General features: G+C 43.2%; 1 protein-coding gene and 1 pseudogene across 1 annotated transcript in view; one reads left to right on the forward strand and one right to left on the reverse strand.

The window, feature by feature from the left end:
- Nucleotides 1-23,180, forward strand: part of LOC126195022 (uncharacterized) — a 1,313,800-nt gene that overhangs the window by 1,058,427 nt on the left and 232,193 nt on the right. The gene's annotated exons all lie outside the window — the stretch shown is intronic.
- On the reverse strand, nt 16,607-16,724 carry LOC126195964 (5S ribosomal RNA; annotated as a pseudogene).

Consider the following 23,180-nt stretch of genomic DNA (forward strand, 5'->3'; position numbering starts at 1 on the left):
ACTTGTGTGGGTTGTTAGAAGGACCTTTTGCGTTTTCGCTCACGCATGTTTTGATGTCGCACACCCCTGTGAAACAGAACTGAAAAAACGGCTTTGGGTCACGTTCAGATTTCGTCGAATTATTTTGAACTATAGTTAGTGATCCCACACTGTACATCAGGGCAAAATTTGCAGTCACTCTGCACTCCAAAGGGGCGCGATTACGTTCAACGGGGTTGCAGGCCCACGATGTCCTTGTTGAAGGGTTGAATCGTACGTCAGTAGTGTCCCATGTTGTCAAGAACGATGACGTCTTGCTCATCGCAATGCGAACTGCCGTTTACGTAGATGCAAAGTTTGTGAATGAATTTCCAAGGGAAGGTCTGTTTTCACTGACCCACTTTATCCCACCACATGAGGCATTTTCATCTCGATTGTGTCTGAAATGTTTTCCTCGCCCTCCATCTCAGAGATGGCACGATAAGGGTTAAATGTGTGTAAGGGTGGACGTGACGTCCTTTCCATCGTGGGACACGCGCACCATTGTATTGGGAAGAATTGTGGTTAACTCTACTGCTAATGTGGCATCATTAACCCGTTTTACACCTCACTAGAACTTGTGAGCTCTGGCCATCTTTCGTATGCGTTGGGATCTTGCTGTTTGAAGCGTCTTCCAGACCTAGGGCGAGGGTGACCTCCCAGGGCACAACACTTTTCCATCATTCAGAGGAAGGTTTCAGGCATGTTTGAGCCAAATTTAAGAACCTCTGCCAGAATGGGAGGTAATTAAGGGGTTTCAGAGAAGTGCTTCTTTAAATATCTCGTGCAGACGGTAAGACCTTTTGGCCGGCCGGTGCGGCCGAGTGGTTCTAGGCGCTTCAGTCTGGAGCCGCACAACCGCTACGGTCGCGGGTTCGAATCCTGCCTCGGGCATGGATGTATGTTATATTAGGTTAGTGAGGTTTAAGTAGTTCTGAGTTCTAGGGGACTGATGACCTCAGATGTTAAGTCCCATAGTGCTCAGAGCCATTTGAGCAATTTTTAAGACCTTTTCAAGTGTTTATCGCCGTCATGTGTAAGTAAAACCAATATGGCCATACAATTCTGCAGTCTGCTTTCGTATTTGTGCGTTATAATTTCCCCTTCGGTGTGGCAATTTGCGTAACCGATATTCGTAGCGAGTAAAAGCATTCACAATAGTTCATCATGTTCTGAGGATCCTTGGTGAAAGTCCACCAAGTAATGGAATCTTGTATTTGCAACGTTTAGCGTCATCAGGGGAAAAGCTGGAGAAACTGAACAAGCGAGTGACATTCCGGTGGTGGGTGGAGCTCGGGCGGGCGGAGCTGCAGCCCACGGTCGGGTCGTTTTAATTTGCAGCGTACAGCGGCGCCAGCTGGTGGCGATGGTTTTTCATTAGCTCTCTGCGGACGTTGTCAAACTCGGCTGCCCTAACGACGTCAAGGCACGAAATATGAAAATAATTGGCCTTCCCGTCCAACTAGTATCGGTTCCGATGCATATGATCTGTGTAAATGGTTTCTTTGTAACACAGATTTCCGTAATGAGCGGAGTAGAGCCGGCAACAGAGGTCGCATTCCGATCCACACGTTTTATCTGATGATTTAGCAACCTCCGAGTTTTCTTACGAGTCATTCGGTTTGCATAATCACTTTAAGAGTACGGTCGGAAGGTTCTACATCTGTTGGTACAGGCTATAAAACTTTAGCGAGTATAACAGTGGACGACGTAAGCGGAGCTACCTTATACTGTCTGACCGAGGAGGAGTGGTCAGTGTTCTTGGATGAGACAAGATGTAGCGCTCATCCAGAGGAAAGGATCAGTTTGCACCTTTGCCCTATTCCGAACGGTTCCTTAAGTAAAACACAATCAAAGTTACTACGGTACACCCATGAAACTGTCTCTCTAAGTATACACCAGAGTCACGTTAAGAATCAATTATTTGATAAACGAATTACCTTAAAGTAGAATACAAATGATAGGAATATATATGATCTGAAGGTGGCCATTTAATTTCGATGAAACTAGTAATCATTACGTATTTTTATGCGATCTGGGAGAATAAATTTCTCGAATAAGAAGAACAAACAAGATTCTGATAAGAAGAGCAAGCAAGATTCTGAGGTGACCTCCGATAAAGGTGACAATGGCAGGTAATAATCACGAGAAGAAAAAATTTTATAATAAAATAGGACTCCCAGCTACTGAAACTCATTTTGTTTCACATCTCTCGGATACTTTTTCGATTAGTATTTTTCAGTTAATATTAACGCATCCGCAATCCTAGACTAATCAAAAAATGTTATTGAAACTTTCCAGAGAAGAAACTGCTAAGTTATCCGGATCTAAAGGCTGTACTTGCAGTTTAATTAGATGAAGATGCTATTAGTGAAATGTACATTTACACGATTGTTTCCAAGAGTTCCGATTACTCATGAATCTGTTCATTCATTATTTCCACACTCTTACGAAACCAAGCAAAATTAATATCCGCCGTCATTTGGAAAGAAGGCATTAAGAGGTTGAGAGGAGGAACTGAGAGAGAGAGAGAGAGAGAGAGAGAGAGAGAGAGCGAGAGAGAGAGAGAGAGAGCGAGAGAAGAGTAAGTAGTGATAGGCGGACGTGACGTCACGTCCCGTTAGCTGGCTGTCCCACTCCGTACGCAGTAGCACATCGACGTTTCGCTGCCGGCAGTTCGTCATGCGATCGCCTAAGTTACGGAGGTAATTAACGCCTCGCGAACGGTTAACGTCACGGTGTATATTACGGGCGCACACTACTCACCTGAGCACATGAGGTCTCAGTAGAAACCTCGTGCCAGCACGGCGCATAGCACGCAGGATATACTGTACCGCATGCGCACTACCCGACGCGATCGGTGTGTGTTTGCTGCTCCAGGAATACTGACAAAAATGGCTCTGACACACGCTTCTGGGATCGTATTTAACAACTCGATCCGATGAAGGAAGCAGATTCTTATCATGTCTCTCGTGATACATTAAGTGAATGATTTTAAAAATATCAGACCAATTCTGAGGAAGCGGATTCTTGGGTTATATATACAGGGTGGTCCATTGATAGTGGCCGGGACAAATATCTCACGAAATAAGCATCAAACTAAAAAACTACAAAGAACGAAACATCTAGATTGAAGGGGGAAACCAGATTGCGCTATGGTTGGCCCGCTAGATGCCGCTGCCATCGCTCAAACGGATATCAACTGCGTTTTTTAAAATAGGAACCCCCGTTTTTATTACATATTCGTGTAATACGTATAGAAATAAGAATGTTTTAGCTGGTCCACTTTTTTCCCTTTGTGACAGATGGCGCTGTATTAGTCACAAACGTGTAAGTACGTGGTATCACGAAACATTACGCAAGTGCGGAAGGTATTTGCTTCGCGGTACATTACCCGTGTTAAAATGGACCGTTTACCAATTGCGGAAAAGGTCGATTTCGTGTTGAAGTACGGCTATTGTGATCAAAATGCCCACCGGCGTGTGCTATGTATGCTGCTCGGTATCCTGGACGACATCATCCACGTGTCCGGACCGTTCGCCGGATAGTTACGTTATTTAAGGAAACAGGAAGTGTTCAGCAACATGTGAAACGTCAACCACGACCTGCAACAAATGATGATGTCAAGTAGGTGTTTTAGCTGCAGTCGCGCCTAATCCGCACATCAGTAGCAGACAAATTGCACGAGAATCGGGAATCTCAAAAACGTCGGTGTTGAGAATGCTACATCAACATCGATTGCACCCGTACCATATTTCTATGCATCAGGAATTGCATGGCGACGACTTTGAACGTCGTGTACAGTTCTACCACTGGGCACAAGAGAAACTACGGACGGTGACAGATTTTTTTGCACGCGTTCTATTTAGCGATGAAGCGTCATTCACCAACAGCGGTAACGTAAACCGGCATAATATGCACTGTTGGGAAACGGAAAATCCACGATGGCTGCGACAAGTGAACATCAGCGACCTTGGCGGGTTAATGTACGGTGCAGTATTATGGGAGGAAGGATAATTGGCCCCCATTTCACAGATGGCAATCTAAATGGTGCAATATATGCTGATTTCCTACGTAATGTTCTACCGATGTTATTACAAGATGTTTCACTGCATGACAGAACGGCGATGTATTTCCAACATGATGGATGTCCGGCACGTAGCTCGCGTGCGGTTGAAGCGGTATTGAATAGCATATTTCATGACAGGTGTATTGGTCGTTGAAGCACCATACCATGGCCCGCATGTTCACCGGATCTGACGTCTTCGGATATCTTTCTGTGGGGAAAGTTGAAGGATATTTGCTATCGTGATGGCGATGTATTTCCAACATGATGGATGTCCGGCACGTAGCTCGCGTGCGGTTGAAGCGGTATTGAATAGCATATTTCATGACAGGTGTACTGGTCGTTGAAGCACCATACCATGGCCCGCATGTTCACCGGATCTGACGTCTTCGGATATCTTTCTGTGGGATAAGTTGAAGGATATTTGCTATCGTGATCCACCGACAACGCCTGACAACATGCGTAAGCACATTGTCAATGCATGTGCGATCATTACGGAAGGCAAACAACTCGCTGTTGAGAGGAATGTCGTTACACCTATTGCCAAATGCATTAAGGCTGACGGACATCATTTTGAGCATTTATTGCACTAATGTGGTATTTACAGGTAATCACGCTGCAACAGAAATTATAAGTCCACATAGGTACATGTATCACATTGGATCAAATAAAATGTTCAAACGTACATAGGGTCTGTATTTTAATTTAAAAAACCTACCTGTTACCAATTGTTCGTCTCAAATTGTCAGCCATACGTTTGTGATTATTACAGCGCCATCTATCACAAAGCGAAAAAGTGGTCAACTAAAACATTCATATTTCTGTACGAACTACACGAATATGTAATAAAAAACGGGGCTTCCTATTTAAAAAAACGCAGCTGACATTCGTTTGACCTATGGCAGCGCCATCTAGCGGGCCAACCATAGCGCCATCTGGTTGGCCCCTTCAAGCTAGACATGTTTCGTTCTTTGTAGTTTTTTCGATTGACGCTCTTATTTTGTGAGATATTTGGCCCGGTCACGATCAATGGACCACTTCTCTCTCTCTCTCTCTCATATATATATATATATATATATATATATATATATATATATATATATATATAAAATGAGAGAGAGAGAGACCAATGAATATACACTGAATAAGACCCAACGTGTGAAATCCCTGGAAATTCAGGTGGTCGGTAAACTGAGGTGGCACCAGTATCTGTGTAAGTTAACCAAAACGCTATTCGGCCTGTTTTGCACTCATAAACCTTTCTCACTCTGTTAACATCGTGAGAGGATTTTGAGCAGGACTTGCATACTTTCAGTAATTTGTGAACTACAGTATAAATTCTCGGTCTCTATAGTGAAGGTGAAGTATGTATTTATTCTGCAGAAGGTTGCAATAATACTGTAATAAGTTTACGAGAGAACAACTTGTAGAAGCTTCTTCACCACCGTGTTGATCCTTACACTTACATGCCATTACGCGTGTTCCATAATGGTATTTGTGTTGGGTAACAAGAGTGAATTCAACATGAACACAGAAATTCTCAACTACGAGGGTTGTTTGTTTATTAAGGCTCGATGGGTCGTGAAATGGAAACCACTGGGAAAAACAAAAATGTTTTATTTGCAGAATTTGCTACAAATTCCAACTACTTCTCTGTATACGTGGCGTATTCGGAAAGTAAGATCCGATTAGGTGCGGAATGGAAACCACTGTGTCTTTAGTGTGCAGTGTCTTTAGTGTGCCTGTAGATCGCTTCACGTCGCTCTTTACTGTTCAGAGCGCAAAGTGCTCACTCAGAAATGCCGAAAACAACAGTGTCTCCCGCCAAGTACGTGGATCTGGTGAGAGATTTCGCCTGAAGCTATGCAGCCCACATAACATAAATGTCAAGCGTTTCTTGCTTCAAGACAATTTTCACCTGCATTCTGCAGGGGCAATGAAGACGCTGCTGCAGCGTTTGCGATGGGAAGTGATTGATGACCTACAATACAGCACTTAGTCGGCTCCCTCCGTTGTTCATCTCTGCTCACATGAACGGCTGGCTACGAAGACATTTTGACACAAACAACGAAAGGCAGTCTAGCGAAGAGAATTGGTGGAAAGCACAGCCATCGGCTTTCTGTGAGCAGGGTACTGGAAAGTTTGAACAACACCAGAACAAAAGTCTAGGTCGGAGCAGCGACTATTTAGAGAGGTAGCTCGAAGTTGTGGCGAACTGTTGCGAATAACAAGTTTTTGATATTGACTGTGGTTTTCAATTGCGACCGATGAGACCTTACTTTCCGAACATCCCTCGTATTGCAGCTGCGACTGAAATATCTGTCGTTGTGTTGTACCAACTTTCCAATACCCTCGTCGTAGAATGCAGCCGCCAATTCTCTACTCTGAACGTGTTCTGTGCTAAAGGGTTGTCTTCAAATGGTTCAAATGGCTCTGAGCACTATGGGACTCAACTGCTGAGGTCATTAGTCCCCTAGAACTTAGAACTAGTTAAACCTAACTAACCTAAGGACATCACAAACATCCATGCCCGAGGCAGGATTCGAACCTGCGACCGATTGTCTTCATAGACAGCGGTTCATGTGATCAAAGGTGATACTCAGAGAAGCCAAGTCCGCACTCAAGGGAGATCACATCCTTCACATCGAAAACGCTGAAGGAGCATTTTTATTTCCCCTGCAGAGTGCGGCCGAAAATTGTCATAAGGATGGGAATGGATGACATACGTTACGTGAACTGCATGAAATCGGGCGAAATCTCTCAGTAGGCACGCATACTTTGAGGGAGCCACTATTTTATAGGCACGTTTACGTGGTGGCTGTGCTGTCAGAACTTGAAAGATCGATGCGACGAGATCGACGAGCGTACTATGGCGTTGTGCAACACATCTCTGCAAAGATTCATTCGATTGTCACTGTGGCTTCCATTTTGCGACCGATCAGACCTTAGTAAGCGAACAGCACTTGTACAATAGTGGATGTGGAAATAACTGCCGTGTATCCACAAAGAAGTTTCCTCTCTACAGCGATGTGTGCCCCGATAAGAAATTCCTGGCACATTAAAACTGTGTGCTCAGTCGAGAGTAGAAGCCAGGACTTACGCCGTTTGCGTGCAAGTGACCACCAGCTGGGCTATCCAAGCTCACAGCCTCACTTCCGCCAGTGAATCATCCCTTGTGTTCCAGACTTCACAGAAGTTCTTCTTTGAAACCTGCAGGACAAGCGCTCCTTGAATATAGGATATTCCGGAGACATGGCTTAGCTACAGCCTGAGGCAGTGTGGGGGATGTTTCCAGAATAGATTTTTCACTCTGTTGCAGAGGGTGCGCTGATAACAGAGTTGGAGGCGAGGAATCGACGGAAGAAAGACAATGAGGACGTATCGTGATCTGCCGAGTATCTCAGTCGGTAGAGGAATTGCCTGCCAACTGCAAAGGTCCTGGGTTCGAGTGCCGATTAGACACATACTTTTAACGGTCCAGGAAGTTTCAATTTCCATTCATACCTCGCATCCCTCTGCAGGGTTAGAGCGGAGTTTTATGTTAAGGAGGAATTATTTATGGCCCCAACAGGTTAACAGTGAACGCCACGCAGTAAACTTAAAAGCGCCGAATATTTAAACACAAGGTAATGGTGTATTAATTTACACTCCTGCAGGCAGTACACTTGTATTCGGGGACGAAAATTCTGTCAAACTTTATGTGAAACTCTAATATTCCTTTCAGATCATTAACCCGAAACTTTCCTCTGCATAACAAGAAAAATGCGATGTCCTACATCTCATAATGCTTTTTTTATCACATAAGTCACAAAAATTACATTAATAGTCAGCTAATAGTATTCTATGTAAATTTTGTTCTATTCGACACGTAAAAAGGCTTTGTGATTATGCTGTCTAAAACGAACACGAAATATCAGGAGCATATGCAGTCGTTTACTATCAGTCTTCAAATGGTCGTTAATATTGTTACACCACTTAATATATTGATGAATATAAAGGAACGATTGCAGACAATGCAAATACAGGTAATAACCAAATGAAATGAGAATGTTAATTCACAGCACTTTTCTACAGTCCAAAGACAAATTTCTGCTGTATTCCAGGTTAACTGGTTGACCACCTTTATTACAGTTCTACGCCGGTGTCCCTTCGTTGGACCCAGAATCTTCAACCACTAGATATGCCTCCAGCATCTTGTCATCAAACAAATTCTGCAGTATTTGAAATTTACCAAGCCTTTTCCGCAAAATTCGAGTTTTCCCAGTTAGTTCAGGTACTCCTCCTTTCAAAATGATTTACTGAGGTGTTTCTCTTGCTCTAATAGGTTCGGAATGTTACCACTTGAAATTATTTTTGCCATAGAAGTACTGAGTTTGCTCCGAGAAATTATGTATGGTGCAGATACTACAGTGCTTCCTTCCAGTGCCGGCCGGTGTGGCCGAGCGGTTCTAGGCGGTACAGTCTGGAACCGCGCGACCGCTACGGTTGCAGGTTCGAATCCTGCCTCGGACGTGGATGTGTGTGATGGCCTTAGGTTAGTTAGGTTTAAGTAGTTCTAAGTTCTAGGGGACTGATGACTTCTGCAGTTAACTCCCATAGTGCTCAGAGCCATTTGAACCATTTTTTTCTCTTCCAGCGAAGTATTTTCTTAGCTAGTATCATTCTCTTTCCTAGTGATCATCAGCCGCCACAAAATCAGGATCAGAATCAGCACCGTCAAAAATGTTGGAGTCGTTCCCATCACGTATATCACCTAACTGCTCTCGCACTCAAGCTTAAAACTTTGTACCAGCTGCAGACATCTTACACCTCTTAATGCCGTCGCTACCTGCTCTAGTTGGAAAATAACATAAATTACCCCATGGAATAAAATGGTATAAAATCAGAAAAAGCAATTGAAAGCAAAACACGTAGTAATCGGAAACATGTCGTCTACTGGACTTACCGGTTATTATACGTAACGTAGAACATGCTGTATTGCAAGCAACTAATTTTGCTTTTAGTCCTAAATAATATACCTTATAGCTAGACTGACAATGGGATGGTCCAGTTCGACATGTCAAAAACTACCCTGAAAGGTTTCACACGGGAAGAGCACACCGAAATGCAGTGTCAAACTTTTAGCGCTAAGGCGCACGGCAAGTATTTAATTTGTTTTTTCGAAGTTATTGAGTTTTGCAGCACGAAGAACCGCTTATAACCGTCCTTCCTGCCTGGCGCGCAATCCGGCGAATAGGCAGAGACAGCCGTGAGAGCATAACGTACGGCCCTATAGCGCTAAGCAGGCACGCGGATTTTAAGCACTTACATCATACCAAAAATGTCTAAGGTCGTTAATTTGTTGGATACCTTGCAGTTCATATTGACAGCGAAAATGTCGCAAATGTAATTGTTACGGTAGTAATTGACAGAGGAAACAGAATCGAGGCAGTGTATTATGTTACTTACAGATCATTTTCATCAATCATGATTTTGATTTGTTGACTCTAAATACTTTTTAACAATTCCTGTAGCACAGCTCCAATGATAGCTCTTGAATAATGTATATTTTACAAAGAATGAAGTAGTTCCTTGTTTATTTTCTGTAGTTGTCACGAAAGTGTGAAGTGTGTAATGGATGACGAAACCAAACGTTTTTCTTACGTGAGGTACACCCCTCATAAAAGAAAAATTAGTGCTTTCAGGCACTTCACAGTAAGTACTAGTTTTATTTTGAGAGAATTGGGCTGTAATAACAAATGGCTGTTATTCTGCATATTGTGTTACGTAGCGAGCATACTTGACCAAGTTCGTAAAACGTGATAATGCAAACAGACAGCGCAGAAATGACTGAAGTTTAACAATAATGTCACGCTGATAAAACTGAAATGAGGAAATTTTAGCCGGCCGCGGTGGTCTCGCGGTTCTAGGCGCGCAGTCCGGAACCGTGCGACTGCTACGGTCGCAGGTTCGAATCCTGCCTCGGGCATGGATGTGTGTGATGTCCTTAGGTTAGTTATGTTTAAGTAGTTCTAAGTTCTAGGGGACTAATGACCACAGCAGTTGAGTCCCATAGTGCTCAGAGCCATTTTGTAATTTTATTGGAATTTAGAGTGTCCGACTATTTTGTGAAACATGTTTTTGCACTGTCGAAAAGATTTCTTTATTGAGGGGTTGAATGTACGCTATTACCTGTGGATCGAATCCAAATAGTATAAACAGATTTTTCGTCCTCCTCCTAAAGACAGAGGTGTCATTATGTCCGAGCCAACTGCCCAACAAAAGCAATCAACTGTGTCGTGTAGCTGGTAAGAAGACATTTCGGTAGTAGTATTGAAAATTATTGTCCCCCATTTTTCCAGGTTACAAGATTTTTGCGACCAAACAGGCCTTTTGTTACATTTTTGGCCCTAATTTCCCATGAGGATCCTGAAAGCGGATATAAAGCTGCGAAAACAGTAGTGTATTAATACTTATCACTGGCGATAATGTATACCACAGTTTGTCATAGGATTTATCTTCTAGGCGCTACAGTCTGGAACCGCGCGACCGCACGTTGGAATCCTGCCTCGGGCATGGATGTGTGTGCTGTCCTTAGGTTAGTTAGGTTTAAGTAGTTCTAGGTTCTAGCGGACTGATGACCTCAGATCTTAAGTCCCATAGTGCTCAGAGCCATTTGAACCATTTTTGATTTATCTTCTGCGCAAGTAACCCTGTCTTTCTTTCGCTCAAAATGAAAAAAATATGGTTTCCTCGCATTTCTTGCACGAAACGTGACTGACTGGCTTCATACACAGCAGTTTAGGGGATAAGAGGAAGAACGAATTTGGTAACAAGAAGCTACCTATTAATTACATCTCCTCCACACGTTTGCTTGATTCAGAATTTTGCGACTCCCTGTTCCGTCTAGTTTTCTGAATATGTTTAACCAGATCAAAGAAGCCCGCATATTACCAATGGTCATCTTAGTTGCAATTCCGCATGCAAAGTCTTGTAGATTTTCATCGGTAACGGTGCATTTAATCCACGAGAGTTCTAACCCTTTCGAACACACAGTTCGTTTTTCACACTTTTGTGTTTTATTTTGGAGCATATTTCTCAGTGGTTATAAATCTTTCTTCTATTCATCTTAAAATTTTACGAAGGCGCCGCAGATAGATTAACTTTAAGTATTTTCTCCCTCTTTCTTTGTCCATCAGGCTATTACACTCGGTATTTTCTTTGGTCTTGGAAGGTACTATGTTTTTGCTCTGGACTTTGATTAGCACAATAATCATCGTTCGAACCACACTTTACGGAATAGTCAGAGTTACTTCCTCTCTGAATCAATGTCCAAGGAATTAACTAATAAGTAACATATATTTTGGAGTTCAGGAGCAGTAGGGAATTTACATTGCATACTGCATTCTTGTTTTACCTTTGCAAGGGTGAAAACGTTAATTGCGTACCTCAGTTCTGTGAATCTCTGGAACCTACACAAAGACAGATGCTATTACAAGCGTGTACGAAGAAAACACAAAGAAAGTAAATTCTGTTTCACCCCCATTGTTAACACTTAGTGACACAGCAAAGGCAACTATTATTTATTGTTGATAATAAATGAGTTTCAAATTCGAGTGAAATGTAACTTGTGCATGCGCTTCCTGTGAAACTATCAATGGAAACTGAAACTCGCTTTAAAAATTAGGTTGTGTTTTGCTGTGTTATCTGTTTACCGATATGCAGTCAGTTAAGGCTATGTGCTAGGCGTATTGCGAGTGCGCTGTCTGCTACAGCTGTGTTTGTGGTGTACATTTCTCGAGCTGCCTGGAAAGCTACAAATTTGGCAATTTTCAAGAATTTTCTTTAAAATATTTGTGGTGTACCTTAGCTGCTAAGATTTGTATACTGCATTTCTTTCTGTGTCTTATTCTTGTGTGAAAAATTTCAGGGTAGGTCTCGACATGTCGCATTGGACCATTTCCTCGTGAGAAAGGGAGACCGCAGGTTTTTGCAGTGCTACCACAATCCATTTTATTAAGTAAACGATAGGTCTGAGAGCCCGTTGATTCGGCTTAAGGGATAATATTTATTTCTGACTCCTAGTGCTTTTGCCAGTACATAGGCCTAGTCAGCTGACATCTATAAACTTAAAATACTTTGAAATATTACACAAAAAACAACAGCTGAGTAGAACAGAAGGAGGAGCCGTGGCCTTTATCAAAATTGTAGTTTTTTCTCCTAAAATTCATGTATAAAGCAGTCTACAAGTAATAACGGCAATTGTCAGTTTGATTAGATTAGCCTTGGTCTTAATTTGTTGTCAGGACACTCTTTCTGCATCCCTGAGGGATCTCCTTCATGATGGGATACACGGAAAACGATGTGGGCATGAATGAACGAATGTTTCAGGAGTTCATAGGTTATCATTATTGGAACCACAAACCTTTCCTTATGTTAGTATTGACCATTTGTACTGACCAACTTATACTTTTTCTTTGTAATTTAGTATTTTACGGCACTCCGTCCGCATTTCCCCATGTCGTCATTTCACGTCTTTTGTCGATATCGTTCGGATTTTTAATTTCTTCTGCCATGAAACCATTCTACATTTAGTATTTTATTCTTGAAAAAGGATTTTTTTGTTGTTTACAATTCTTTGATGTTGTTTCTGTCTAATTCGTTCCTTATTTCTGTAATCTATGCAATTGTCGATTTTTTTCTTGAAATACTAGTATTTTTTCGTTAGCATGTTATAATTAGTTGTGTCCAAAAAAGATGTAGCATCATTATGGCATTGCTTACGGTACATTCCATGTATTTCCTCGTTCCTTGTCGTTTTCCAAGCAATAGCTCTATCTACTATCTATCTTTCCACGTTACAGTTCAGTCCAGTAGGCTATCAAAAACACCACCGCTTTAGGGTCTCACAGTACAGGATGTTTCATAAAGGACTTTACAACTTTGAAAATTCGTATAAATTAATTCATACTACCTAAAGAGGTGATTGTAGTGTCAATTTGTAGCAAAATACATCACGTTTTGTCTCGCGCAGTTCTCTAGTTCGAATCGCAACGTAAGGAGCGCTAGCAGCAGTTTCGTTAAAGATGGCTGCCTTCACTGGATCCGAGCGTGCTAGCTGTGTGTTTTGGTTTGAGAAATCGAAATCGGCGACAACAGTTCAGCGTATTTTCCGTAACAAGTACGCAAGATGGTACACCACCCCACCACCTGGTGGACGCCCGGGATTTTCTCAGTGATCGCTTTCCAGGTCAATGGACTGGCCGCGGCGCTCCAATTGCGCGGCCCCACGTTCCCCAGACCTGACACCAGTCGATTTCTTTTGTGCGGTATCATCAAGGATATCATGTTTTTACCTCCTGTGCCGGCTTCTCTTCGTGAACGTACAGCAAGAATTTACACCGGGGAGTTTGCGAAGAAATTGACTTCCGGTGGGATGTGTGTAGGACAACCATCGGAAGCCACTCACATCATCTTTAGTTTAAGGTGGAAAAACGTGATGTGTTTCCTTACAAAATAACACTGAATCCAGCTCTATATCTTCTTTCAGTAAATTTATATGAATTTTTGTCGTTGTAAAGTCATTTTTGAAACGCGCTGTACATTTCTAACCTCGTGGCTGCAGACGCCAATTGAGGAGCAGTGGCAACCCTGGCAGGACACACAACGTTCATTTATTTCGTTCCCCAGCTGCTTAAAAACAAATGAAATACAACAACCAAAACGAATTTCGTTCTGAAATACAAAATTAAAAATTTAAAAACTGTAGGATTTACTGAAACGTAAAACAGTACGTATACGTCACATCCATTTTAGCGTATGATATGGACGGGCCTGCTGAACGCAAATCCTCCGCCAGAGCAGTAAACCGGGCCTGGGTGCTGCGTTTATCGTTGGCGCTAGCTGCGCGCCGCACCAACACGTACGCCAGCGGCCGCAGTCGATTCCGAAAATACTGCTCCGCCCCGTGGAGCCTGCGGAGGCCATTCCACCGCAATATGCGGCGCGGGACATAAATCGCGACTGATGGAATGGGCGAGTGTTTTTCTAATCATGCCGGAATGAAAAACAGCCTCCACATTAATCCCGAAGGTGCGCGGCCGCGTCGGAGTGCGGGAGGTTCCTGACCGCAGCAAACGTCGATTTGATTCGCCGTAGCAGCCAGCGAGATGTAGGCGGGGCGGCTGAGAAACTGCGACGGTGCAGCTGCAGTAAAAAGAGAAGAGCGGAGCCCCGCGTGCGCTCAGTTTGGAAGTGCTGCCGAATTCTTAAGCAGCCCGCTGCAAGGGCTGGGAACGACCACATGCCACCGCGCCAAAGATTCCCTCCGCCAATCCTCGCTGTAACCATCCTAGTTCCCGGAGCTAGTCACTTCTGAGTGAACCCTATTGTTCGACGCTCCATCCATGCATAATAACGTGAGGTCTGCGAATAATGCAGAAATAAATGTGAGGAATGAGGAAAGAGATATTCTTGTGCCGTTGTTTGCTGTGACCACAAGGGGCTTTCTTGCCCTCTCGTCTTCCTCCGAGGACAAAGGTACCTATCACTCGCAGGATGAGAGCTGTGTCTTACAGGTGACCGTTATGTACGCATGTTTTCTGTGGTCTACCGTGGTACATTCAGAAGAAGGCAAAAGAAATACTGAGGGTATGCTAGATCAGTTTGTCTATCGGAAAGGTAAGGGAACCAGAGAGGCAACTCCGATGTAGCAACTGATAATGGGCCAAGTGTTATTAAAAATCAAGAAACATTCATTTAATCTGACGACATGAAAAACGCGATTGATAGTGTAAAAAGTTGTAGCATGTTCGATGTTCTGAGAATAATAGTAATAATAACGGAAAACGGATGAAAGAGAATACTTACAAAAACCAAGAGGGAGCAACAAGAATGAAAGAACATGAAATCTGTGTTGGGATAAAAGTAATGTATTCTTCCGCCCCTGATGTTCAGTTTATATATCGAAGTTCCAATGACAGAAAAGATAGGTCCGTTCCGGAATGGGATTTAAATTCTCGTTGGAACGATGTTAGTGATAAGATACGCTATGACAGTTCTGTCCTCAGTCAAAGTGAAAAGGATTACAAGACGTGCTGATAGGAATTAACAGTGTAATCAGTACAGAATATGCACTGAGAGTAAACTGAGGATGTTAGACGAAAATAATGAGACCTACAAGAAGCGAGAATACCGACAAAAGTTACATCAGAATTGCGATCCACGCAGCAGACGTAGTTCTCTTACCTTGGAAAAAAAGTAACACATGACAGACGGAGCAAGGCGGGTATAAAAGTAAATTAGAATAGGTAAAGAAGACATTAATGGGCAAGAGAAGGCTACTGGTATCAAACATCGGACTCAATGAGAGGTAGCAGAGGTTTAGAATACCTCTTTAGTTGTAAAGATCTTTTATTATCACACGACCGGTTCGGGCTCTTATAAGCCCATCTTCAGGTGTCGTAACTTGCTACTGTGGCCCCCGAGCACCACGGCAGAATCTATGAGCGCAGACTCCCTGTTCTGCGCTCATGGGTAGCACACCGCGTCAAGTAAACGTCCATCCTGGCGCTCGGGGGTCACAGCACCCAGTTACAAGCCCTGAAGATGGGCTTATAAGAGCCCGAAATCGGACGTGTGATAATAAAAGAACTTTAAAACTGAAGAGGTATTCTCAAACTCTGCTATAATGCGCAGTTGCGGATGTTTCTGCAACAGGATTGTTTGCAATTTGAGGTAGAAATTGGTGTATATGTGTGTTCGGGGCTCAGCATTGTATGATAGTGAATCATGGAATACGGGAAAACTGTGAAAGAGTAGAATCAAGGCGACTGAGTTGTGCTGATATTGAAGGATATTGAAACCTAGGTGGACTGAAAAGGAATGAAGTTTTTCTCCACAGAATTGACGAAAGAAGGAACACTGAAAATATGGACCAAAAAATGGTTCAAACGGCTCTGAGCACTATGGGACTTAACATCTGTGGTCATCAGTCCCCTACAACTTAGAACTACTTAAAACTAACTAACCTAAGGACATCACACACATCCATGCCCGAGGCAGGATTCGAACCTGCGACCGTAGCGGCCACGCGGTTCCAGACTGAAGCGCATAGAACCGCACGGCCACACCGGCCGGCTAAAATATGGACAGGATTATAGGACACGTGTTATGACATCAAAGAATAACCTCCACGGTACTAGTGGGAGCTGTAGACGTTGAAAAACTGTATGCGATAACGGTTATTGCAGTGCATTCAACAAATAACGAGGGTGCAAGTGCTTCTCTGAGATGAAGAGTTTGTCACAGCAGCGGAATTAGGAGGCGGTGGGGGGGAGGGGGGTGGCCACATCGAAACAGTCAGAATACTGAGGACTCGAAAGCACTCCGTCCTCAGGCCAGAAGAGGCCCATCGGTACCATCCGACCGTCGTGTCATCCTCAGCTGAGGATGCAGATAGGAGGTGCGTGTGGTCAGCGCACCCCTCTCCCGGTCGTTATGACGGTTTTCTGTGACCGGAGCCACTACTATTCGGTCGAAAAATAGCAACAGTGCATGGAGGCCCGGATGGTCACCCATCCAAGTGCCGACCACGCCCGACAGCGCTTAACTTCGGTGATCTCACGGGAACCGGTATATCCACTGCGGCAAGGCCGTTGCCCCTGAGGACTCGCAACAGAAAAAAAGGCTACCTGTGGTGTCACTCAAAGTTTACTCTCTCCCACCTAGACATTCTGCTCAATCCCGCCCCCTTCGTATCGTCCCCAGCATCTCCTAATACTACAAAATTAGTTCCGTCATTCCATACACAGCCAGATCCTCTTTTATTACAACAATCCCGCCCCCTTCGTATCGTCCCCAGCATCTCCTAATACTACAAAATCAGTTCCGTCATTCCATACACAGCCAGATCCTCTTTTATTACAACTACACTTGTAAATGCTAATTTGAGTACCTAAAACATACATCGCCAGCTCTCACATATATTACTCTTCCACTTTCCTCCTCGTAATCTGGAGGTCCCGTTCCATACACTTTTTTAAACAGCGTTGGCCATTAAGTCACCTTACGTTATCCACCAGACCTGGGGTTCCCAAATCTTTCCTCTGACGGAATACTTTGGGAGTGCTAATGATTTGGTGGAACCCCTGTGTCATTTGAAGGTTAATAAAAGCTTTAAAAATGAGCAAAACTTCTTTTAGTCAGTCATTACTTTAGTTTTAAATCGTAACTAAAAAAACAGAACCCATAACAAAATTTTAAAAAAGTGATCAGCACAGCCAAACTGTTGACAAAACAGTCAGGTTGTTAACAGTTTTTCGGGTAGACTTGCTCGCTTCCAATTTGGAAAACGCTTCTCCAGAAGACTCACAGTAACGCCCATCATCCAGAACCAGCCAATCGACGCCACAAAACTGTCGTATAAAATGTCATCGACATCTAATGTGACCAGTCCCATTAACACCATAGCAACTTATAAGTGTTTGGTATCACTACACTCAGTTTTAAACATTGAACAAATAGAAAAAAGAAAGCGTACCCGCACTATGCCCCTCAACCTTAGTGGGGAGGGGGAATGTAGAAAGAATGAAAGAGGTTCCATCCCATGATCCACCCCACCCTTCGTGGGGGGAGGGGAAGATGGATTGAATGAAAAACGTTCCACCCAATGTGGATAGTGGCTATAGTTTATAGCTACCTGTGTGTGCTGACCATACTTACAAGGTGACAATTATTGAACTATTTGAAATAAAATCGTCATAACTTCTGAAAGGTTTGCTTTAAGACGTTCAAACGACACGGTTGGCGGCGGGGACTTCTGGGTGTTGGTATGAGCATGCGCACGCGACTTGTTGTTGTCGGCCATTTGCACGTGATAATGTCGAAGTACAGCGCATTTTGGGGACTGAAAGTCCGCATTTCGTGAGCGAAAAGTCTCTTCACCCTCAACGTGTGACTGTGTTGTGTGCAATGTCCAGTCACGGATAATTCGGGGCGACATTTCTTGACGGCACTGTGACTACCGAAAGTTATGTGAAGATTTTCGAAGACGATTTCATTATCCAAAGTGACCCTGATTTCGACAAGATGTGGTTCATGCAAGACGGAGCTCGACCCCATCGAAGCAAGAGAGTGTTCGACGTCCTGGAGGAGCACTTTCGGGACCGCATTCTGGCCCAGAGGCCACTGGCATTGGCCTCGAATGGTCGCCATATTCTGCGGATCTGAACACGTGCTACTCTGTTTTTGGGGTTATATTGAACACCAGGTGTACAGAAATAAGCTCAAAACCAATACTGAGCTGAAAATAGTCATTCAGTAGGTCATCGACAGCATCAGTGTTCCGACACTTCAGCTGGTCATGCTGAACTTCGCTATTCGTCTGCGCCACATCATCCCCAAGGACGGCAGGCATATCGAACATGTCAACCTAAATGCGAATATCTGTAGTGACGTTTACATGTTGACTAAAGTGAGTGCCGACCGTAGTTTATAGTTAATTTACGTTTCTTTCATATAGTTAAATAATTGTCACCTGGTACAACGACTGGTTGTAGCCCATAGGCTGTTCCACGGAAATGTCGTCATGAAATAAAGACTTCTTCATTTACCAGATATGCTAATGACCACCTCTTGATTAAATCACAGAATAGAAAACTTTTTTGTTGGTAAAGAAAACTTGATATATTTTTTATCTTCACCCTCGAAATTTTCCTTCTGTAAAATTTACATAATGGCTCTTTCTCCTTATTTAACAATGAGTCACCTACTGTACAGGGACTGAACGATCCGATGCAGTAAGACAGTATGTTCTCATGGGTGTGCTGCTTTTAAAAACTAAGTATCCATAATGAAGATTGAGCAAAGTAGTACTATGACTGGTGTAAGAAATTCAGGGGACATGGTTTGGTAAAAAAAGCTTTTGTTGAGCAACGATGCACTGTTCATGACTTTGTTATTAAAACCCGGTGGACGCCTAGTGAACTGCACTTGTATGCACCTGTATGTTTTGTGGCGATGGAGATTAGTTTCACATGGCTTGGGCTGGTTTCACTGTTACATTGTACATGCAGGATACATACAACAGTGACATGTTTAAAACCCTCGCACTATTTTCAATATCTCAAACGTATTTATTTATTCGTGATACAGGCTGGTCAGGGGCCGTCCTGCTTGATTTTAGTGTGAACCATTGATTTTTATATATTCAAAGCTTAGTTTAGATGCATATGAAAACGATTTACGGTCCTGTCCCACTGTCTACATGCCAACTTTTATCTGTGTTAAGCTACTAATGTGTCTAGTCACAAAGCAGAGACTGTTTCCCTGCTAACTGCATCGTCGTCTAGACAGCGTTACTTTAGTTCAGGCTGAGGGTTCTGCAAATGTGGGCTCAGTTTTACAGTTAATTTACTGCGTTTAAAAATACTTCTGGATAAATAACAGAGATGCAGCTTAAGTAAGTTTATCTTCTATAGCCTGTAAAGGTCCTTAACCAGCGCTCAAAACAATCAGTACAACAAAGTATGTTGCACGCACCTAACAGAATTAAGGTCTAACCAACAATAACAATAATGGAGACAAACATAAGCTATTCGATGACGAAACAACTCTTAGAATTAGCTACGTTCCTTTATATAACACACAGGGTGTTTGCGTAAGAGTGTCTAAAATGTAACAGGACACAGAGAATGCTCCATTGAACCATTTGGAATGGGAAACTTGGGTCACAGAAGCCGGCCTAAGGAGATATTTAGATAAACTTGTCTACCGCGTTGTCTAACATTACTATTTTACAGCTTATTTATAACAAACATACGTACAAGTTTACATGTACTGTTCTGTTTATTTACAGTACATTCTTTATTGCCCGCAAAGAAACAATGAGGACGAGCCTGATTACTAAAGAGCCTGAATGGCCACCTGTACTTGAAGGTCGTCCAAAGAGATCTACCTGAGTTGTTGGAGAACGTACCCTTGGCTGTTCATGAGAGGATGTGGACACAATATGACGGTGCACTTCAGTGTGCATGTCCGCAACCGCCTCAATACTGTATTTCCTGGTAGCTGTATTGGAAGGAGAGGTCCTATTCCATGGCTTGCGAGGTCACCTGACCTGAATACCCTTGATTATTTCCTATGGGCATATCTAAAGTCACTTGTGTACGAGACCCCAGTGGCTACGGAGATGCAGTTAGTTGCCAGAACTGTAGCTGCATGTAATGTAATTCGAGACACACCAGTGATATTTGTCAGCGTGCGACAGAATCTTGTCCGCCGATGTCATTGCTTGCGTTGAGGTTGATGACCGTCACTTTCAGCACGCTGAGCGATATCGTGACGAATTCTTTCCAATTGGCACGTTGGATCGAAAAAATACCGAGATGGCTGTAGGGCCCCGCTTATAATGCTCCAAATTCTCTTAGTTGCAGAGAGATCCCTCAACCATGTTGGACAAGGTAGGGTGGCAACCACGAACACAAACAGTAGAAACTCTCGCTGTTTCCACGTGGACATTATCTTGTATAAATGTAAGATGAGGATGGCTTGTTGCGAAGGGCGATTCCATTTATACAATGACAAAAAAAAAAAAATCCTCTACCGTGGAGGTATTAACCGAATGGGAGGAAAATCGGTAGATGTGATTTACATGTACAGACAAATAATCTATTACAATTTCAGAAGAACTTGATGATTTATTCAAGAGAAAGTGCTTCACAAACTGATCAAGCCAAAAACTCATTGGTCCACCTCTGGACCTAACGCAAGCAGTTATTCGGCTCTGCAGTGATTGACATACTGCCAAATTCTGTTCACATGGTGAGTTAGATCGTCAGTATCCAAATCTGGTTGGAGGCACTGCCCGTAACTCTCCAAACTTTCCCAATTGGGGCGAGTTCCGGTGACGTTCTGGTCGTGGTAGGGTTTGGCAAGAACGAAGACATGCTGTATAAACACTCGCTGGGTACGGGCGGACATTATCTTGTCTAAATATAAGTTCAGGATGGTTAGCCATGGACTGCGACAAAACAGGGCGTAGAATATCTTCGTCGTACCGCTGTGGTGTAAGGATGGCGCGGAAGACATCCAAAGCGGTTCTGCTATGAAAAGAAATAGCGCTCCAGACCATCACTCCCAGTTGTGGGATCCTATTGCGGGCGACAATCAGGCTGGTCCATACCGCTCTCCAGGGTATCTCCAGGCACGTCTTCGCTGGTCGTTTGGGTCCAGTTCCACGTCGGACTCGTCCCTGAAGACACTTCTACTCAAGTAAATGCGATTCTAGGCCGAAGACGTGTCTGTAGATATCCTGGACAGCGGTAGGATACCAATCCGTCTGTCGCGCACCATACGGCCCAACAAATTGGTTTTTGGGTGCCATTTGTTTTCATAGCAGTTGAGTTGTGTTGGTTGTCACCTGTAGCCCCGCAGCACCCTTACTTCACTGCGACACCTCGACGATGTTCTACGTCCTGTTTTGTTGCCCTTCATGGCTAACCATCCTGGGTTTATATTTTAGCGAGATAATGCCCGCACGCACGCAGCGAAAGTCTGTACTGATTGTCTTCGTGCTTGCCAAACCCTACCATGGCCAGAACGTCGCCAGACCTCACCCTAATTGCGAACGTTTGGAGAGTTACGGACAGTACCTCCAACCAGCTCGGGATTTTGACGATCTAACGCGCCAATTGAACAGAATTTGTCACTCTTTCCCTCAGAAGCACATCAAGCAAATCTGTGAATCGACACCGAGCCCAATAACTGCTTTCATTAGGATCAGAGGTGGACCAGCATGTTACTTGCTTACTCAATTTGTGAACTTCCTTCTCTTGAATAAATCATCAAGTTTTTTCTAAAATTGTAATAATTTATTTGTCTGTAAATGTACATCAGATCTAACGATTTCCGTCCCATTCTGATAATTCCCTTGTGGTGAGCCATCTTTTTTCTTAGAGTGTACAGAGGCATTCCGTCCTTAGCGATAAAAATACTTTCCCATAATATTCCTGTAATTGTAGCGAGTAGGTGCTTCTCTCGCTACTAGTATAACACATTTGGATAACCACTGTTCTCTGCCTTCCAAGATACTTAGTAATACCTGGCAGACTCTAGGGCTACAGCACTGAGTGTGGCCACATATTTCTCATCAATAGTAATAACTTGTCCAGTATTACCAATTGCAATCTCGGCATTTCTGTCACATGTCCTGTATGATTAGGGATATCTGATACAACTGTAGCCATCCTGTACATTGTGTAGTGTTACTTACGTTACCAAATTAGCCATACTGGGCTGCTTATTTTAGTAAATTCATTTACGCTGTTGATTTAAATTTCTCTTTGTAGTTACGTCGTCTCCAGAGTATTACAGCAAGTTCATTTTAATTTTTATTCAGATGTGTTCATTGTGTGAAAATACACTTGAATGTTATCCACAAATCCTATTTATACATTTAGGACTTTTCACTTTCTGTTTATTTGTATAGTGCCACGGTCTCTGCGAGCAGTCCCGAAAATTTCTGTGATAATTCGAGGCAACATATTATGGTAAACGATCAGGGAGAGATAAAGAAAACTTTAGTCCCTACCCTCACTCTGCTTCCACATGTAACTAGTACTGAACATCTCGTGTTGAATTGATTCTGTGGCAGTTCCTGTCTGCGTCACTGACCTCTACTATTTCTCCTTACGCACTACTGCTGCTTGCTATTCTTTGTGTCATTATTTTTTTCGCCGACAACTTTTCTATCATTTCTAGGGTACTACGAAGTCACCTCATGGTAAACCCTGTATCTCATGTTTTGGTGCTTATCTTTAACGCTCTAAACTCCCTGACATCATCGTTATCTGTTTTGTGTTTCCGTATTTTAATATTTTTATCGTCTCTATCTGAGACGAACTACGAGTACCAGCTTCAATGTTGTGTAAAGGGGCACGTATACCATCTGGAGCCCATTACGGATGAATGACATCCAACATAAGCGTTAATGACGTGGAGAAAAAGGGTTAACCTCAATGTTTCGAATCTATCATTCTGTGTGATGTTCAAAGTGAACAGATTACGACATACTGCGAATGGCACTTTTTGTTAAACCGCCTTATATACTGCTATATAG

The sequence above is a fragment of the Schistocerca nitens genome, chromosome 7 (genome assembly GCF_023898315.1).
Source record: "Schistocerca nitens isolate TAMUIC-IGC-003100 chromosome 7, iqSchNite1.1, whole genome shotgun sequence".
Classification (NCBI taxonomy): Eukaryota; Metazoa; Arthropoda; class Insecta; order Orthoptera; family Acrididae; genus Schistocerca; species Schistocerca nitens.